Genomic DNA, 15776 nt, shown 5'->3' with positions numbered 1-15776 from the left:
TTCCATCCATATGACCTTGGCCGGGTCATTTCTCATTGGGCATCAGCTTCCTCACCTGTAAAACAAGAGGATTATAGCAGATGAACCAGTTTTCGACTATTTCAAATATGCAATTTACAGTAAGAAAATCAAATGACTAAAGAGTTCGTGTCAATTAATCTCTATTCTCCAAATCACACTAAAATGTGAGCTCTTCTCTCCAGATCATGACTAAAACCATGACAAAGGGTTTAACTTTTAGAAAGTCTGATTGATCCATTTAGTGCAATGAGAATGCTTCACAGTGATTTTATTCATTTAACAAATATTTCCAGAGCCTACTATCATTTAATTAGGGATGGGGTCTGGTTTGGAGTCTGGCCCCATAATTTCATGGTACAGGGAACTTCCAGAAGAGGAACGTCTCTTTACTAATGCCGGTCAGCAGTTATTCTGAGCCAGCTCTCTATCCACTACATATCCCTCTCAATCAACCAATCTTATTAACAAGACTTATAAAGTCCCTACTATGTGCTAGGCTCTCTACTGGGTCCTGGGGATTTTGTTGTTGTTCAGTAGTTTCAGTGATGTAATTCTTTGTTAGCCCATTTGGAGTTTCCCTGGCAAAGATACTGGAATGGTTTGCCATTTCCTTCTTCAGCTCATTTTACAGATGAAGAAACTGAGGCAGATAGGGTTAAGTGACTTGCCCAGGGTCACACAGCTAGTGAGTGTCTGAGGCTGGATTTCAACTTAGGTCTTGGATTGTGTACCTAGCTGCCTTGTAAAACATTTTGGGTTTGGATTCTAGCTGAAGACAAGCCACAGGAGAGCATTCCAGGCAGAAAGCACAATTTGAATAAAGACCAGGATCCCGACCAGCCCTGCTTAGCTTCTGAGGTCAGATCAGGCACTTTCAGGGAGGTATGGCCAGAGACTGAACAAAGGCAGAGAGACAGAAAGATACTTGGTGTGTTTGGAAGATGATACACTACTCATCTGGCTAGATTGTCGTAGAGAGGAGGGAGAAGCCAAAGCCATGACTGGCATGGACTGTGTGCTCTTATCGCCCTCTGGGAAAGGAATGATGCCCTGGATAGAGGGCAGGCCTGGCATCCAGGAGGACCTGGGTTCAGTTCTTACCTCTAACATATTCTGACTATCCCCCCCCCCAAATAAGTCAGTTAGCCACTCAGCATCCAGGCATTCTCTGAAATGAAGAGAAGGGGCTGACTTACATTGGCAGAGGTTTCTTCATTTGAGAATTTCCTAAGGCACTGATCTCACAGGTCTAGTCCTGGCTTCTCCCAAGCCAATGCCAAATACCTGTTATCTCCAAGCTACATGGAACCAAAAGGCTTTCCAAAAGAGAGATGTGGCAAAGGTGATCAAAGTCATGTGGAAAGAGGCTGAGATACAGCCCTTGTATGTTATTGGAGTCCTGCTGTGGATGTCCACATCCTGGTGCTTTTGCTCTTCTACACAAAGTAGTTGTTTTATCTAGGTAACGGTTTGCATTTACTCCGGAACAATCACAGTGGAATGGGGCAGCAGTTCATCCTAGAGCCATTTCTACCTGAGCCCCATGGAAAAGAATGAGAATAAAATTAATAATAGTGATGATAACGATGATAACTCAGTTCAAATATCACTTTTCAACATTAAAAACCCTTTATATTCATTATTTCATTCAATAATCCAAAAACCTCATGAGCTTGGTGCTCTCTTTATGCCCATTTTTAAAATAAGGAAACGAAAGCTCAGAGAAATGAATTGATAACATGACCCCAGCACCTAGAGTGAGAATGTAGCCCTGGGTCTGTCTGCCATGCCAGGTTGACCATTTTTAGGTTAGTTACTTTATGCATGCTCTGATGGTTCTTGAGCCTCAATGGGCAAAGAGCCCATCAATATTTGCCCAGTGAATGAACGTCTGCGATTTCGGAGTGAGGTCTGGCAAAATGAAGAATTACGTTACTGAGACAGGAGATTTTCATGGATGAGGTTTTAAATTTCCTCCTGCCCCACCCTCAGTTGGATTGTTTCAGACTTTTCTTAATCCCTAATCAGGTTGGATTTCAGAAACTGGTGTCATCTGGCTCCAGGCCATCTTTTCAGATTTTCCCGATGTCTCATTTTCTAGATGCAGATGGCCTTTCACCCAACTGTGGAAGCGTAAACTTCCACCATTTTCTGGCCTGCTTCTATATCTGTCACCTTCCTTCAGGACCCCCAGAAACTCTGCCTTGGACAGACTTTGGATATCTCTGCCTGGGGTTCTGCTCTCCGGACTGGTGAGTCCTCACTCTGTCTAGCTTGCCCTAGACCCGACCTCCACTTTCCCCTCTAGATCCTCCTCTTTCCATATATCACTTTGGGAATTGTATTCAAACTGATACTGTTTTGTTTCTGGAAAAATATTTCCATCAGTCATTGACCTATTTTTATTATTTACTAAGTATTTTATATTTCAGTTTATGGTGATGTGGCGATTGGTTTCATAGAAATGAGAAATTATACCCGTGGGGGCCCAGAAGTTACATGGGTGAGTAGTCGAAGTATATTACTTCCCACATCAATTACTGTTCCTAGGTCACCAAGAAAGACTTGTGATTGGTAGCCACATTAGGAAAACCCCTGACCTGCCATTATCATGTTCAGGTTACAATGAGTTAGTCAACACAGAAGCTAAGAATGGCAGTGCACACTACTCATAAAAGTGTGTTTTGTATTTGTTTCCTTCGATAGAAAGATGACTCCTTGAGGCCAGGGATATATTAAATTTTTTTGCGTGTGAGGTAATAAGGGTTAAGTGACTTGCTCAGGGTCACACAGATAGTAAGTGTCAGAGGTTGGATTTGAACTCAGGTCCTCCTAACTCCAGGGCTAATGCTCTATCTCAGGCATCCCCTAACTGTCCTGACTGTATTCATATTTAACTTTGCATCCCCAGGGTCAAGCATGTTGCCTCAAACAGAATAGTGGCTTAACAAATACTTTGTTGAATGAGATTGAATTTTTCCTGAAATTTTAGGATTTCTCATGAAAACGATGTTCCTGTTTTCCATAGCACTCACTGCCCTATTCCTCCCCAGCTCCTCCATGTGTTAGGAGCCAGAGACGGGTTCAATTGGTCTTCTACCCTGATGGAAGCCTTTCCAAAGTTTGGAGCATGGCATCTGGAAGAGACTGCTTGCTTCAGGACTGGAGATCTCTCTCTAAATGACCCCCGGCCACCCACAATATTGCCGTTGTTACTTTCCACTAATGTGGATGGATCATGCCCTGTGATAGCTCTGATCGGCTCTCATATGCTTCAACATTTGTCTTTTAGTTTTACTTCTTCCCAAATTATTTCTGACGGTCTGGTTCCCGTTTGAGAAGTGAGCGATCCCCCCTTCCCAGGGACGTGACCTAATATATACCACATGTACTGGCCCATAAGTAAACACCGTTTACTACAAAACAGGGTAATGTCCCTATGAAAATATTGTTGTTCTCGTCCTGCAGAGTGTGCAATTAGCACCCAAATATTTTCATAGCAATTATCTACATTCATTCCTGGCTACCAGGGACTAGAGGGCCTCAAGGGGGGATTAACACAAAATTAAAGTTGCGTTAATCTATGTGGGAGAGAGGAAGCATTAGCCCCCTCTCGGTGGCAGCTGCCCATTTTACCCACACACGGGAACACTTAGGAGCCCAATTGGAATGAACACATTTGGACAGCCAGGAAAAGTGTAAACATATATGGCTTAAAAAAAATAAAAAGCTGCACGCATTACAGTGAGTGCTCGTTCAGGGCTCCACATGCTTTATTTTCCTGATGATTTACATTCACAACCCTTGAGCAAGGTTCCTTAGATGGATAGTATATCTTTAATAGCAACAACAAACATTTATTTGGCACCTACTATGTTCCAGGCATTGGGTAGCTAAGCATAGGCAAAAATAAGAATGATGTATTCTTTGTCCTCAAGGACCTTACAGTCTACAAGGGACTATATGACATATACACAGATAGCTCTACACAAGGAAGGAGGGAGAGAGATAATGGAAAATTCTGGACAGAATACACTAGGGAAATTTGTGGGGAGAAAAAAACATGGTTTCATATTTCAGAGAGATCAGGAAAGGTTTCATGGAAGAGGGCACACCCTGACCCCTGAAAAAAATTTTAAAAAGATACAAATTAGGAAGATGCAGACTTTAGGGAGGCCATTCCAGGCATTGGCACATCCTCTGGGAAAGCCGATGGCAAGTGATAGACTGTCAGATTGAAAGAATGACTCTTACTCCTGTTTAGCAAAGTTTGTAAAGATGGGGGAGCTAAATCAGGACGGAAAGCTAGGTTGGAGAGGGCCTTGTAAGGCCCTCTCCCTCTTTGCCCACCCTCCCCCCCTTAAAAAATAAGCTGGATTTTGATAGACACAGGGAACAGAGTGGGTACCATCCCTGAGAAGGAGAATAGTTTGAACTGTTCTGGGTGCATGAAATGCATGTTGTGGTATCTTCAAGGAAGCTTAAATCATTCTGATTTAAGGATGATGATAGATTGTACTTATTGGAAGGCAGACTTTTAGAGGCTGTGTTATTCTCCATGGAATCAAATTTGTCTCTAATCAATAAACACAGTAAGGTCTGGTACCCTTTACATCTCTCAGTAAGTTGTGGGATAGTGAAGAAGCGACCTCCTCTGGAATGTGTCTTAGGAAAACCTGGCTCTGCCCTCTGTGTATCCTCAGGAGAGATGGCTTCAATGGCTGAGGAAACCATTCATATAAACCCTTTCCACAGATGGGAAAGCCAGCATTCAGATGACTGGGTGACAGTTTTCTTAGTCACCTTTTTCAGGGTATTTGTAAGACATGAGACTCCTCCCTCCCCCATCCTTCTTTCAGATACCTCAAGAATTGTTTGTCTCTCAAAGTCCTTCTTGAGAACCTGATCACCATGCTTCTGCTTTCTCTTAATGCTCTTAGCAATTTCTCAAACCCTCTGGAGGGTTTTTTCACGTTCCATTTGTTGCTATTTCCATGATGGAGTATGTGGGGTGTTCAGAGAGGACTGGCATTGAGAGCAAGTATGGTTTCAGAAGAGACCGAGGAAGGGTTGGCATGGTGTTTGCTGCCTGGGATCTCCAGTAGAAATGCCAGGAGAAGAACAGAGGTCTGTACACAACATTCATTGACCTGACCAAGACCTTCGACACTGTTAATCATGAAGGCTTGTGGAAGATCATGGCAAAATGGGGTGACTTGGAGAAGTTCATCAAGATTGTATGCCAGTTCCATGACAGCATTCTTGCACAGGTTCTGGGTGACGGGTGATGCTCTGGTGCTTTGCCAGTCACCAATGGGTGAAACAGAGCTGTGTGCTTTCTCCCATGCTTTTTAGCATGATAATTTTGGACTTTTTCAATGAAGATAAAAACAGCATCAAGGTCAGCTACCTCACTGATGGTGAATCATTTAATTTGAAGAGGCCACAAGCCAAAACTAGAGTGGAGGAAGAGTGGAGCATGACTTTTTGTTCAGAGATGATTGTGCACTCAATGCGGCCTCTGAGGCTGAGATGCAGCAGAGTACAGATCAATTTTCTGTTACTTGTACTAATTGTGGTTTGACAGTTAACAACGAGAAATAACAGGTTCCTCACCAGCCAGAACCACGCCATCCATACACGGAAACATCAGTTACAGCAAATGGAGAGATTTTGAATGCTGTGGATAAGTTCACTTACCTTGGCAGAATTCTTTCCAGGGATGTGCTCATAGATGATGAGGTTGACACATGCATTGCCAGAGCTAGCTCATTGTTTGGGAGGCTCCAAAGGAAAGTGTGGGAGAGAAGAGATATTAGGCTGCTACCAAACTGAAGGTCTACAGAGCCGTGGTGCCAACCTCATTGGTGTGTGCCTATGAAGCCTGGACAGTCTACTAACACCATGCCAGGAAACTGAATCACTTCCATCTGAATTATCTTAGGAAGATTCTGAACGTCACTTGGCATAATAAGGTAGAAGACACTGAGGTCCTTTCTCAATCCAAACTACCAAGCTTTCAAACTCTACTGCAGAGAGTTCAACTCTAATGGGCTGGCCATGTTGTTTGAATGCCCCACACATGTTTCCCTAAAAGAAAATTTTACAGAGAACTTACTCAAGGCAAGTGGTTACACAGAGGTCAGAAGAAGTGATACAAGGACACTCTCAAGGTCTCTCTGAAGGATTTTGGAATTGAATGTGAGACACAGGAGATGCTCTTACAAGACTGTCCAGCATGGTGCACCTGCATCAAAGAAGGCACAGTGCTCCATGAGTGAAGCAGAATCACAGTAGCACAAAGGAAGTATGAGATGTATAATTCTAGAAATATCTCTATTCCAAATGTTCTAGTGGACTCCTTGTGCCCAACTTGTGGTAGAGCCTTCGAAGCTGTTGTTGAATTCATCAGCCACAGTCAAACATACTGTACTTTGACTTCAACATCATGATGTCATTGATCCTTTGTTGTGAGAGAGCTTTGCCTCATTCTCCATTAACTAAAAATTTAAGCTCAAAGGCCATTTAGTCAAACACACACTTGTAGCTGAAAACTCATTTTCTCTTCAATACCATCGATGGCCATACAGCTCTTACCTGAGTTGCTCCAGTGAGAGAGAATCCAATTTCTCCCAAGCAGGCCCATTCCACTTTGGGTCAGCCCATGTTCTCAGTGAGGTTTTCCAGACATTAAGCTTCAAGTTTCTTCTTTGCAACTTCTGCCCTTTGGGGCCAAAGTCTCCTTTCTTGATTTTTCTATGAGGATTGCCTTATGATTAATTCTATTCTTAATTAATGCTTTCCCTCTGACATTGTCTCCACTTTTTTTTTCCTAATCCTTGATTTTTCTATGAGGATTGCCTTATAATTAATTATATTCTTAATTTGTTTTTTCTTTTTCTGACATGTTTCTTGCTGTTCTGAGGGTATGGAGGCTGGGTGTAGACTTAGCCACACAGCTGTTTTATTTGATTTCTTCTCTGGGCACCATTTTGCATGCTCTCTCTTCCTCAGGAGAGACACTGTGACATTAGACTAGAATGTTGCCTTGGAGTCAGTAAGACCTGAGTTCAAGACCTATCCCTCTTATAGACTGACTCTGTGACCCTGGTAAAGTCATTAACTTCTTAGCGGCTTAGGAAATTCTTTAAGTCTCTGACTTATGAATGAGTTGTCTATATGTATTAGTAGACATTTTTCCCAGTGGGAGTTCTGCAAGCTGATGACATCAAAGTCCAGCTTTAAAACCCAAACCAAAATATTTCTCACAAGGTTGTTCTCATTTAATGTTTAAAAAACCCATATCACCACACACCCCCTATCCCATTGAGCCTCAGTTTCAACACTTTCTTTATATTAACTCATCTCCTCCTTAATGGTCCTCAAAACGCTCATGGTCTTGGATAACAATCACCCAGAGAGTGAAAATTATATTTAAAAAGGAATGCATTTCTTTTTTAGCCAGCTATTGTGGGATCTGAGAGATATAACTCATAAGATAGCTTGAATTCATAGAGTTTCATTCATCTAGGGAATTGTATAATAGTTTAGAAATGCTCTGGTTTGAACATCCTCTTGGCTGCCATAAAATGAAATATGTCCTGTAAAAATGAAAGAAGTAGCATTGCTTGAGTGTTACTCATGATGAGTCAGGAAGCTGCTTTAATAGGAAATGACAAGGTATGTCTAGTTAGTGCAAGTAACTAAGATGGTCCCTTGAAGCTTTTGGCTGATCACATCTGTTTGTGCCTACATTAATGATGCCCAGGCAGCAGGAGCAAGGGAGTTAGGGCTTTTCCATCTTTGGAAGCTGTTCCAGCTCTATCCCTTGCTCCCCACCCTCTCACTAGGGTCCTCTTTTTTTCTATATCCAATTTTCTATATCCCCTGTAAATTCCTTCTTTCACACCTAAAACCCTCTTTAAGTCTTTAGTCATTCTCTTCTATTTCAGAGAAAAAAAGGAGCCTCTTCTGTGCTAAGGCCAGACCACCTTCCTTTTTGCTCTGCGGACTCTATATCCTTGAGAGATTTCCCCTTCATGCTAATGCCTTCCCTCTGAAATTATCTCCATGTTTCCTTTATGTATCTGGTTTGTACATAGGTGTCAGCCCATTGTTTCCTTGATGAGATTGTGAACTGCTTGAGAGAAGGGATTGATTTTGCCTTCCTCTGTAGCCCAATGCTAAACACAGTGCTAACACAATCCCATGATGTCGGTAGTCTGAGGGTTATGATTCCTATATTACAGATACTGAAGTTTTAACTCAGAGACATGAGTGAAGACACTTGTCCAAAGTCAGACAGTTAATAAGTGTCAGCATCCCCTGCTATTGGTTCTGGATTTGGGGAAAGATTTCTTCCTTCTGTTCTAACCCTAATCAAACCCTCAGGAACTGCTCTGCCACTTCTGAACCCCCCAAGCCAAGCCCTGCAATGACAACCTTCTCTGAACTGAACCTGATGAATTCCTGAAGATTAAGGAAAAGACCTAGGAGAGACAGCTTTTGGCTCACAGTGATGGCCAGAGCATGGGGATTTGGCCCCTGGGCTGGAGACAGAGGAAGCTCATTGAAAAACTCAGAGGTGCAGGGCTGCCACCAAAGACAGGTAGTGGCTAGGGGTTCAGACACTTTCTTTTATAGCACCATTTTTTTTCTGGGATGCTGACCAGCCCCCATCCCACTCCCCATCCCCTCCAAAAAGAAACATCACATCAGCAGAGAATCGCAATGTATGTAAAACATGCAAGAAGGGCGTCTGATGTTTTACAGACATTCTAACACCTTTGAGAAATCTGAACACACACCAAAGGGCCTGATGTTCATTTGGATCCCCATCTGCAGCAGAAAACATATGTCTATACTCACCACACTGAACCACTGCAGCTGGGGGATGGGGAATGTGGAAGTCTAGGGTCTGAAATGCTAGCCACCCTGCATCTTTCTTCTCCAAGCCCAGAGACTCAAGCAGTTTGAAACATCCAGGCATCTCTGGGGGATTTGGCCTCAGAGCTCAGTCTGATTTGAGAAACCTTGACATTAAACTGTGATGGTGACTGAAGCAGAGATTAATCAACTGGAATAAACTGACCTATTAGTTTTCACCCAGCTTGGCATCCCATTTCCCACCTTCTTGCCTTTGCACAGGCTGTCCTTATGCCTGGAACGCATAATCCTTCCTTAGAATCCCCAGCTTCTGCCACTTCCTCTGTCAAATCTTCTCTTCCACCTCCTCCTCTCAAGTCATCTCTGTCTCTGTCTCTTTGCCTATGTCTCATTTTCTGTCTTTGTTTCTATCTCTGTTTCTCTCTCTGTCTCTCCTCCCTCTCCCTCTCCCTCTCTCTCCCTACTCTGTCCCCCTCTTCTTTCATCTCTCTCTCTCTCTCTCTCTCTCTCTTTCTCTCTCTCTCTCTTTCTCTCTCTCTCTCTTTCTCTCTCTCTCTCTCCTCCCTTTCTCCCTTTCCCTCTTGTTTTCTCTGTCTCTTCCTCCCCTCTTTTCCTCCTTCTCCCTCTCTCCCCATCCCCTCTTTTCTTCTTTTTCTCTCCAACCCCTCCTCCCCCTACTCCTTCTCTCTCTTTTTCTCTCTGTGGTTCCCCTCCTTGTCTGCCTTCCTACCCCCTCTCCCCTCCCCCTGTTTTCTTCTCTTTCTCCCTAATCCCTCCTCCCTCCTCCTCTCTTCCCCCCCTCTCATTTTCTCTCTGTCCCCCTCTCTCCCTCCCCTTCTTTCCTCTCTCCTCTTCTCCCTCTCATTTTCATTCATCTATTGATCTGGTCACATCTTCTTGTGGGGAGGGACTGATTCCTTTCTGTCTTTGCCTCCTCAGTCATAGTCATCTAATGAGTGTCTGTTGAATTGAATGAAATGGAGCAGCCAGTGGACTAGGTAACGTTGCAGACAAAGCTCTTCCAGAGGGAGGGGAGCCCGGTTCTGCTGGTGCCAATCTGTCTCAGGAGCTGCCTAAGTCCTCCTGCTTTTATATAGTTTAACTATTTACTCCCTGTTGTCAGCCCCCTTCCCTTTCCCTCCACCCTGCCCCCAGCACTGGGAATGTGCTGAAAAGGATTTTCATCTTTTCCCCCTGTTTGGGCCATTTCCAAGGGATAGGAGTTGAGGGCTGGAAGCCCACCACCCACAGGGCAGTCGGGTTCATCAGCCAGCAGCTGGCTGTGGCCCCAAAAGCTGGCTACAAAGCCTTTCTGCCTTTTTTTCCTTAATATATAGGGACTTTTTCCCTATTGGATTATTCAGATACTGCTTGAAAGTTGTGTGGTCTTGGGCACATAGCCCTTAACCTTCTGATCCTCAGGTTCCTTAACTGGAAAATGATTATAACTGTTCTAGGACCTTCCTCAATGGGCATTTGTGAGGATCTAGTGAGATCATAGATGCCAAGTGCCTTTCCCCCAAATGTCCACAGAGCCTTCTTAATAAACATGGACAAATTGAGGGCTATGGGAAGGGCAGCCATGTTCAGGCCTCTCCAGGGCTGCTCTGTATTGTGGCAGTTGTGAGGGAGAACAGACCCTGCTCTGAGCAGAGCAGGATGGGAACAGGCTGGTGGGCCTTGCTGACTCAGAACATTTGAATTTAAACACTACCCTCCCCCTACCCCACCCCCAAAAGAAATCTCCAGCCTGACATCCTAATCCAGATCTGGGCTCTGTCTCCCATTTCCTCAGCCCATCAGCCTGCCTCTCCAACTGCTCCAACTTCTAGCTTCCCGGTTAGCAGCTCATGCCTCGCTTCCCATTACCAGCTTTTGTCTTCTTAAGCCAAAGTCACAAGGTATGGGATGATAGCAAAAAGTAGGAAGGAGGCTGCCTGAGGTCTGGCCTGTGGAAGGGCTCGTGGCTTAGGGTTCTGAATTGCCCGGCTTATACTTGAGGGTGGCAGGGCGCTTACCTGCCCAGAGCCAAACGTGCATCTGGCATCTCTCCCTCCTCATTGCTTCCCCCACCCCACTTCCCTTCCTGGCTTATGGCCAGCAAATTTTTCCTTTGTTTTGGAGAAGGTGTAAAACATTTTGTTGCTGTATGTGAAAACCTTGAGACTGCTCCAGGAGCCAGAGTCTTGTGGAGCTGTTGAATCTCACAAAAGCCCCATTTGTAGAAGGGACCCTTGTGGCACTGGATGCTTGGGGCTCCAGATTTTTCTTGACTTCTGTAAATGTCTTTGGTTTTGCACAGGCAGGCTGGTAACATAATAAATCCCTATGTCATCCATAGGAAATGACTCAGTCCAGATTCTGCTTTTGATAAACAGACAATTTCACCCAACTCTACACCACAGTTAAGCCAATACTGATCCCTTAAGAGGCTCACAATTATTGGAGATGGACTTTACAATCTGTTTCTCATATTCAATGATTTATGACCCTAGTTTTGTTACACCCCAATCCAAAAGACAACTATTAAGCACCTACGGTGTGCCAGTGTATTGTGTGCTAGCACAGGGCTAAATGCTTGGGATATAATTACTAAAAAGACAGTCCCTGCCCTCAAGAAGCCTATGGTCTAATTGGGGGTGGGGGAGAGACAACACACAAAAAGAGTCAGGAAAGTGTGGGGCAAACCACGGAGTATCTGGTTCTGTGGAGCAGAAAAAGCCAGGTGGCGCAGTGGATACAGAGTGGAGTGAGCCCAGAAGTCCAGTTTCTGCCCTATACAAAGGAAGGCCTTGGCAGGAGTTTGGGTCTCCACCTTCCAGCCCTCCAATCAGAGGGGAGAGGAGCCTGAGGGAGGTGGGGTCAGTCAGGGCTGGAGTTGGCTGAGGGGTGATGAGATTAGAAGGGATGAGTTTAACCTGGAGGGGCATATTGTTCAATGTGCAGGAGGATTTCCTTGGGGATATCCTGAGATTGCAAAGGTTCCAACAAAGCAAGCCACCTTTCATGCAATAAAATTAACTTTCACATAAATGCGAGTGTTTCATGTGCCCCTTTTGAAAACTGGAACAGGTTTGGATTCCACTCTGTATCTGCTGCCCAGCTTGTTTTGTTCAGCTCCCTTGGACAAAAGCAAATGGGCTGACCATTGGTCGATCCTTCCTGTTGTTATGTAACCAGCCCCTCGTTCATTTGCTTCTTTCTGGTCATACCCTCCTTGACAAAGTCCTTCACACTGCTTCTCGTGGATGATTTCTCATTTGTGCTATATTACAGCCCAGCCAGGGGCACCCTGGCTCTCTCCATTGCCCTTTGGGTGGTCCAATACTTTAGTTCTTTGACGACCACAGTTCCATAATTCACAATTGTTCATTACCAGAAGAATATTGATGTCAAAAAACGTGGATTTTTTTGGACTTCATGTGGTGCTCTGGTAAAATTCTAAAAATTGCTACCCACAGCCTATTCCATGGCCTTCCTCTCCAACCTTCTCCAACCCATTGGGAAACCTGGACTCTCCCTCTGACTCCCCATACCCTTTCAGATGAACTTACTGCCTTATGTTGCCAGGGCCTACACATCCACCCAGATTCCTACAGTCTCCTTGCCATGTCCCTGCATTAGTGCACTGCTCCCTACATGGACACCTCTAGGTTCAGCACCTAGGTTTTGTGTTATCCTCCCTCTTTAGAATGCATTCTGAGGTCAGAAATTTTATTTGCTTGTAGTTGTATCCTCAGGGTTTAGCATAGTGCCTGAAAAATTATAAGTGCTTAACAAATTATTCATTCATATATCTGTCTATCTATCATCATCTATCTGTCTGTCTGTCTACTTGAATCAGAGAAATTCTACTTCATTCAAAAAGGTATGTGGTAGGAAAATCCCTGGATTTCCAATCTGAGGACCTGGGTTCAAAGCCTGACTCTGTTCCTTAGTCCTTTGGGTGACCTTAGTCACTTCTGGGGTCCTCAGTTTCCTCATTTGTAAAATGAAGAGGTTGGACTCAAAGGCCAGTACCTACATCTTGTGACCCTCCTAACCATAGTGTTGCAACACTAACAAAGACTTCCTTTACTACTTGGAGCCAACTTGACTCCTAGCTTCCATGTTTTTTCTTTAATTCCATTGAGTCCTTGGTTCTTCTGTTCATAGCTTGATGGGCTTCTGGACAGTGTCCGCAGCCAGTCTGGGTTTCCTCTTCTATTGGCAGTGATTAAATTACTTGTTCTGGAGTTCCGATGGTCTTCCTGGCCCTCCAGAACAACCAACAGAGGCTTGAAGAAATCTAAACGCTGTAATAAAAAACAACTCAAGAGCAATTAGCAGAGAAGAGAAGAGAAATGGGAAAAAAGAGCCCCATATGAATGTAGGCCTGGATTTCTATGCTGCCTGTTCTGGGGGCCACATCAGTGACCTGACTCTCCTGCCAGCAGTCATGTAAGTTGGAACTGGAACATGGTCTGTTTCAGAGAAAAGAATAGGGAAAAAAAACAACCCACTCCCCATGTGTCTGAGCCTAGAGCTGCGGTTCCAGCTGTGACACAAAGGATCCATTTGTTCAGGGGTCCTCTCACGCCCCGACACAATGGGTCTAGCCTGACATACTGTACTGTCTTCCCCTTCAACTGCCACACTTCCTTTCAAACCAGATGGAGCAGAAACCCCTGAATATTCTGTCTGTGTTGCTCTACACATCGACACCCGCCAACTTGTGAGTAAGAAGGCCTGTCAACACTAGGCTCTTTCTCCTCCACTGTCACTGGTCTAATGACATCTCCTGGTTTCTGTGATTTTCTCTCCAACATGGCTAGAATTGCAAATATCTCCTAGGGCCTGGGTGTAATGTTCTTCTTCTATAATTCATGCCAATCCTAAAAAATACCCTAATTTAAGGACTGATTATGTGCTGGGCAGGCTAGGGATGTAAACCTTTCCCTCATTAGATGGGGATAAACCACTTGGGGACAGATGCTTCTGGTTGATAAAGGCATCCTCTGGGATGACTGACTCTAAAACAAGGTGAACTTTATTTCTCAACACATGTTGGGAGCAGGACCAACATTTTTAAAAATAGCTTGGTTTCAGGATCTAAAGGGCTGTGAACTACAAATAAATAGTTATTATTGTTTTATACACGTTGGATCCAAGTGTCTGTGGAAGTTGTCTATGTACTACTCTTTGGTTTGAAATGTCTTACTGGGGCAAAGGCAACTTGCCAAGTACAAGATGGGAGATCCATGGTTGGATAACTATTCAAACTCCAAAGATCTGGGGGCATGAGTCAACATGTAATGTGGGAGCCAAACAAGCTGGTGGTAGGATCTCAGGCTGAGAAGCTATCTCCGTGATTAAGGAACAGGAAAGAGGCACAATCCTTATAAATATGGAAGCAAAAGTTCCTTCATGTTTTCCCTGTCAGTCCACATCTGAAGCAGTCTGTGTAATAGAATACTATTGTTCTATTAGAAATGACGAGCAGGTGGATTTCAGAAAAACCTCCAAAGACTTACATGAATTGATGCTGAGTGAAGTGAGCAGAACCAGGACAACATTGTCTCTGTCAAGGAAATCAGTCACATCACACAGGTTCATGACCTTGGAATCACCTGTGACTCTTCAGTCACCTTCTACTCCTTCCATTATAATAGCTCAGCTGCCAAATTTGGTCATTTCTACCACCCCACCATCTCTCCCATCTGTCCCTTTCTCCCTACACATACCACAGTCACCTCAGTTCAGTCTCCCTTCACTCCCTTCTGAACTCCTACTGCAGAAGTCTCTTAATTGGTCTCCTAGCCCCCATCCCAGTGAATTGTCCAAATGACATTCTTCAAGCACAAGTCTTCCTAAAAATCTACAGTGGTACTCTAAAAATAAAATGCAAACGTCTCTGTTTCTCTGTAAAACCTTTAACAATTATGATTCCAAACTATCTTTCCTGGACGCTTTATACACTATGTTACAGACAGGCTGACTTATCCATAGTCCTAGTCTCTGTATCTTTGGCCACAGACACTCAACCATATATTTTTTAACAGCTTATTAATACAGTATTTATCTGTCTTCCCTCTGTCAAAACCTGAGCCCATGGCTTTCCCCAGGGCTGCCTGGTAAGATGGAGGGGGAGGTATACACAGGCTGGAAGAAACATGGAAGGACCAGTAGGATGAGGAGGAACATTCAGAAATGTTGGGGGATAGAAATGGCTCCATCGCATGACAAAGAGGATGAGGAAGGACATCATCAGGCAAAAGATCCCCATGGCCTCCAACAGGGCAAAACCCAGGATGGCATAGGAAAAGAGCTGTTGTTTCAGGAAAGGATTCCTGACATAACCAATGATGAGACTTCCAAACACAGTCCCAATCCCAGCTCCAGAGCTGGCCACCCCCACAGTGACAGCGTCAGCCCCAATGAACTTGGCTGCTGTGGCAATGTCCCTTGAGATGGTGTGAGTTTGGAATCCACATCTGGGGACAAGTGAGGTTAAGGGACCTTATGCTGTGAAAACACTGAGGTTCTCATCTATCTGAACCTTTGGCCATTTTAGCACCACTTCAGATGATGGTCTACATAGCAGCTGAGAGCTGCTCCTTACAAGGGCATGGGTAGAGATGAACTTGGTGCAGGCGTACATTCTCAGGGGGTAAGGGGCAAAGCCGAAGAGCTTCTGTCAGAACAGAGGAGAAAGAGAGCAACCATATATTTTTAATGAAGTGTTTGATGGGGGAAAAAGCAAAAAAAATATTTCAAAGGTCCAATCATTTGCTTTTACAAAGCCCCTCCATTCGCTGAACTGTTCTGTTAACCCAGTGTGGACTGGCACACAGTGGCAGTAAATGTTTGTGGATTGATTCATCATTTCT

At 44.2% G+C, this 15776-nt stretch overlaps 1 pseudogene; it reads right to left on the bottom strand.

Annotated features, from left to right (window-relative positions):
- Positions 1–14982: 14982 nt before the first annotated feature.
- LOC118850194 lies at positions 14983–15559 on the bottom strand (annotated as a pseudogene).
- Between the last annotated feature and the right edge of the window lie 217 nt (positions 15560–15776).

The sequence above is a fragment of the Trichosurus vulpecula genome, chromosome 5 (genome assembly GCF_011100635.1).
Source record: "Trichosurus vulpecula isolate mTriVul1 chromosome 5, mTriVul1.pri, whole genome shotgun sequence".
NCBI lineage: Eukaryota > Metazoa > Chordata > Mammalia > Diprotodontia > Phalangeridae > Trichosurus > Trichosurus vulpecula.
Note: the sequence above shows the minus strand (reverse complement) of the source record. Positions and strands in the feature narration are given on the sequence as shown.